The following is a 5,049-nucleotide window of genomic DNA, read 5'->3' as shown; positions in this document are numbered from 1 at the left end:
TGTCAATATTTTATTCTATTTGAACTGGACTTTATGACAGAGTCAGACTTCGTCTTTAAAGCTTTAACTATTGCTTTCCAGCCCTTTGTGTTATCTAAGAGAAGCAAACTTCTTAGAAAGTAGAACCATAGAGAGAGTTGAAAATGAGCAAGAGAAGAATTAGAAAATACAAATGCAGTCTCACCTTAATTAATGCTTTTGAATTAGACAATGAGTAATTTCATAATTACAGCACTCACTATTGTGAAATTTACCACCTACATTAATGCACAAAGGTAGAGCTGTTTCGCTGACTTAGGAATTAAGTTTTTTAAAGCAAACGTGTTTTATTCTGTGACCAAAGAAACGAAGCACATTGGTTGTTAATTACTAAAAATACTAGAATTAACAGGCATTCATTGGGTGTTTACCCTCGTACAGGCACTTTCATGTATCACCTCATTTGATCTTCACATCTGTATGAAATAAGAAATAATATTGCTATTTTGATGAGGAAACTATAACATGAAGTAGTTTGATCAAGATGTTTTATTGGACCTTCAAAACCAGGCAGTAATACAAGGTGCTCGATATTTGTTAAGTTAAATTGCATTGAAATCTGTGAATAGCTGATTCTTTCCTTATTTAGAATTTTTATTTCCTCATTTATCTGTAGTTAAATTATGGCCTCAGGACTCCAGGCCTAATACACATAACATATGGAAAAGCACCCAGTGAAATATGTGCCACACTGATTTCTGTAGTGATTATTCTTTTTATAATCAAAACAGTGTTTAGCAAGCTTTTATCATAACATTTAGGAGAAATGTGATCTCTGTTATAAACCTAAGTAAAAGCTACATGAAGCAGATTTCCTAAATCTCCATTCCTGCTTGTTAATCATCATTTACTGGGCTGGAGATTGGTTGAGATATTGGGGGTGTTTTGTGTATAGCCCTCTATGGCAATAGAAGTGGATTCTTAAAATTTCTTAATAGTTTGTGTTGTTTTCCATGAAAAGTAATCCTTAATATAGTTTTTACTTACTTTGATTTAGTTTCTTGGGAGAAAGAAAATATTTTGTGGCTATATCATAATTATACACTTGCTTTCTCTCATTTTTTTTTTTGAGGGCATCAGCCTTATTTTTAAATACAGTTGGTCCTCCATATCTGCAGGTTCCACATCCACAGATATGGAGGGCCAGCTGTTGTGGTTAATTCTGCAAATAGATATCAAATTTATGTTATGGAATATGAGGAGAAGAAGTGAAAAATTGCATATAGCCAGCGTTTTATAAAGACCTAAGTATACAGAGAAAGTTTGTTTATATTAAGGAAAATATCTCAGAATATCTTAAATGTTCTAGTATTGATGCATTCCAGTCAAATTCATTTAATTGAAGGAGTGTGATAGAAAATATCTTGCTACATCTACCTTTTATAAAATGGAGGAATTTTTAAAAATTCATGAAGATTATATTAAGTATTTTGTTTATGCTGGTATAGTACTTAATTTAAAAATAGATTTTTCCCTTATTCTCATTTGTTTATAATTACTAATTTCAATATTTCCTATTTATTTGTAAATCAATGCAGCGTGTCTTTTTTTTAAATGAAGATTTCCTTTGTAAAGAAATTTTGGGAATGGATATTGGAAGATATGTCAAGTTCCTGGAAGGAGAACAATTTCTTTTTCCTTCCTAATGCAGAGGTCAGAACAGGAAAGCTGCTCTTCAAGTTGCCCTCCATGGGAAAGGAAAAGCCTTATCATTTATAGAGTTTTATATCAAGGGGACCATTGTTCTGAAGTAAAACAATCCAGACCATTACTGCACTGATAATTTTCTCCAATTGGACAGATTTAGTATTTTTAGTATTAAGTATTTTAGAGTATGATGTTTTTGCAAACAAAGGAAGAATTTTTAGCATTAAGAAAATTCTTTTTTCTTTGATTTATATTATTAACCATTATATAAGGTTTTTATTATTGGAAAAAGGAAAGCAAACTGAACAGAAGATTTCACATTGAGGAGAAAGCTTGAATTATTACAGAGTTTTGGTTAGTAATATTTTCTGTAGTATTTCTGTTAATTCAGAAGATTATTTTACTCCTCAATTATCTATATTAACAAAAGGAAGGAAAAACTGATCACATAGAAGTTGAAGCATTATACATGTTGTATGTACTTGAAAGTTTTGTTCTTGTGCTTTCAGTAGAATCATAAGACAAATCTGATATTCCAATAGAAATAGTTCCTTAATATTAGGTTATGTTTTTTATCTAAGACCCACATTTTCACCAGAGTTATTATAAACATCATCAGCAGCAATTGTTATACATGTACAGAATTTTCAAAAGTGTATATAAATAAATCCTTTCTAAGTTACAATTTTGTCTAAGTTTTTAATCTCTTTAATTCTTGAACTATATCTTCAGTACAAAAAAAGATGAAAGCTTTTCAACTAGGATTGTAGAATTAAGAAAGATATTTTGGGGGAACAGATTTTAATAGATTCTTTTGAAGATACTTTTGAGTAAACATAGTCATTAAATAGTCATTAAGAAAACAAAGATCTATTGTATTAGTCAGGGTTCTCCAGAGAGACAGATCCAATAGGATATTTATATAAATATATGAGAGGGAATTTATTAGGGGAATTGGCTCATGAGATTATGAAGGCTGAAAAGTCCCACAATAGGCCTTCTGCAAACTGGATGCTGGTAGCGTTACTCAGTCCAAGTCTGAAGCCTCAGAACCAAGGAAGCCAATGGTATGATTCTTAATCTGAGGCCAAAGGCAAGAGAGTCAGAGGTGCTGCTGGTTTTAAGCCCTGAAACCCAAAGGCTGAGCAGTCTTGAGTTTTGATGTCCATGGGCAGGAAAGAAGAGTGTATATATCCCAGTTCCAGTGGACAGAGCAAGAGATTTGCCTTTTCCTCCATTTTTGTTCTCTCTGGGCTGCCAGCAGATTGGATAGCATTCACCCATACTGAGGACAGATCTTTTCCACCCAGTCCACTAAGACTTCCATACTAATAGTTTCTGGAAATACCCTCACAGAAACACCCCAAAATAATGCTTTATCAGGTTTCTAGGTAATCCTTAATCTTGTCAAATTAACACCTAAAATTAACCATCACATATGTTGGGTCTGCCGCCGGCTGACCCAACAGCCCTAGCCTCGTTCCTTTCAGTGGACGAGCGAATGGCCCGGATTCCTCTTTCCCTCCAGTTCCCTTTGGAAGGAGACGGGGGAAGAGAGCCATGAAGAGAGGTGAGCACAACCGCCGGCCCCAAACCAGCCCCGTTAAAGGACACTCAGAAGCAGCGGGGGTTCTGTCGGGCAGTTCTATTTATTATCACACAAGCACTTGCTTTTAAAGGCAAATGGGGAAGGGAGGTTTTTACATCCTCCAATCAGCTTAAAGGTTACAAGAGCATGCATCCCGTCTCAATTCCTAGCTATTGCAATCACGCAGTGTTCACGAGCACGGAAGCACGTATTTGGCCAATAAGGGCTAAGGCAAGGTTCCCACAGACACCCCCACCCTACTTCCTCCGGGGCCCTCTTAGGCTACACCATGTTAATGGCGCCACTTGTAATGTCACTTAAGGTGGCATTAGTTTTTAAGGCCTGACACACACATATATATATATATATATATATTTTATTATTAAAGTGCTTTTAAATTAAAGTGCTATTAAAAGTAATAGATGACCATTAGGGAAGATCTGGAAAATACAAATATAAAGAGGAAAAAAATACCCCCAATCTTACCACACAAATCAACCACTCTTAATGGTAAACTCTTTATAAATATTGACTGTTGTGTAGATTTAGTTTTTCATAATTTTTCACTATTGAGAACAGTTTTGTACAGTTTCTAAGGATACTTCCTAATGACAGCAGAACACAGTTTTCTAAAGAAATTGATCCAACTTGATAAACAAAACTTTAGTTCTTTTTTTTTTGGAGCTTTAGAAACAGGTATATGGGCTAGCTGTAGGAGCTGCCCTGATCCAAGTTTGGCACAAAGCAGGAAGCAGGGAAAGTGGATGCATATATCTAGGAATCAGTCTTTTGGTGAGGCAGGGTAGAAGAAAGAATATGAACTATGAGAACCCTCTTGGGTAGTAGAGGTGTAGTAAGGGCTCAAAAAGAACTTACATTCGATCTTTTGTCATTAGAACATTCTAAGTAGTCTCTAATAGGGCTTTGACTCTATCTCCACATGAACATTCTTAGAGTGTTATAGACTGAATTGTTTCACCCAAATTCGTATGTTGAACCCCTAGATCAATGTGACTGTATTTGGAGATAGAGCCTTTAACGAGGTAATTAAGATAAATGAAGTCATAAGGGTGGAGCCATAATCCAATATTGTCTTAGTCCATTTTGTACTGCTGTAACAGAAATACCTGAGACTAGGTAATTTATAAAGAACAGAGGTTTATTTGGCTTACAATTCTGGGACAGTTGCATTTGGCATGGTCCTCAGGCTGCTTCTACTCATGGTGGAAAGTGGCAGATAGCAGCAGTTACAAGCAGATCACATAGCGAGAGGAAGCAAGAGAGAGAGAGGAGGTGCCAGGGTCTTTTAAACAATCAGCTCTTGCGGGAGCTAATTAAGCAAGATCCCACTTGGGCCCCCACCCCCAGGGAGACATTAATCCATTCATGAGGGATCCACCTCTATGACTCAAACAGTTCCCAACACTGCCACATTGGGGACCAGATTTCCACTTGAGTTTTGGCAGGGACAGCACATCCAAACTCTATCAAATATGATTGCTGTTCTTGTAAGGAAAAGAACGATCAGGGATGTGCTTCCCACATAGAGAAAAGGCCCTGTGAGGACATAGTGGGAAGGTCGCCATCTACAAGCCAAGGAGAGAGGCTTCAGGAAAAACCAGCCCTGCCCGCACCTTGATCTTAGGCTTCTAGTCTCCAGAACTGTGAGGAAATACTTGTAAATTTCTGTATTTAAGCCATACAGTCTTTAGTATTTTGTTATGGCAGCCCTAGCAAACGAATACAGAAAATAACCTTCCTTCCTTCCTTCCTTC

This window comes from Galeopterus variegatus, unplaced genomic scaffold, assembly GCF_000696425.1.
Source record: "Galeopterus variegatus unplaced genomic scaffold, G_variegatus-3.0.2 Scaffold676, whole genome shotgun sequence".
Taxonomy (NCBI): Eukaryota; Metazoa; Chordata; class Mammalia; order Dermoptera; family Cynocephalidae; genus Galeopterus; species Galeopterus variegatus.
The sequence above is the reverse complement of the archived record's forward strand: the minus strand, read 5'-3'. Positions refer to the sequence as shown.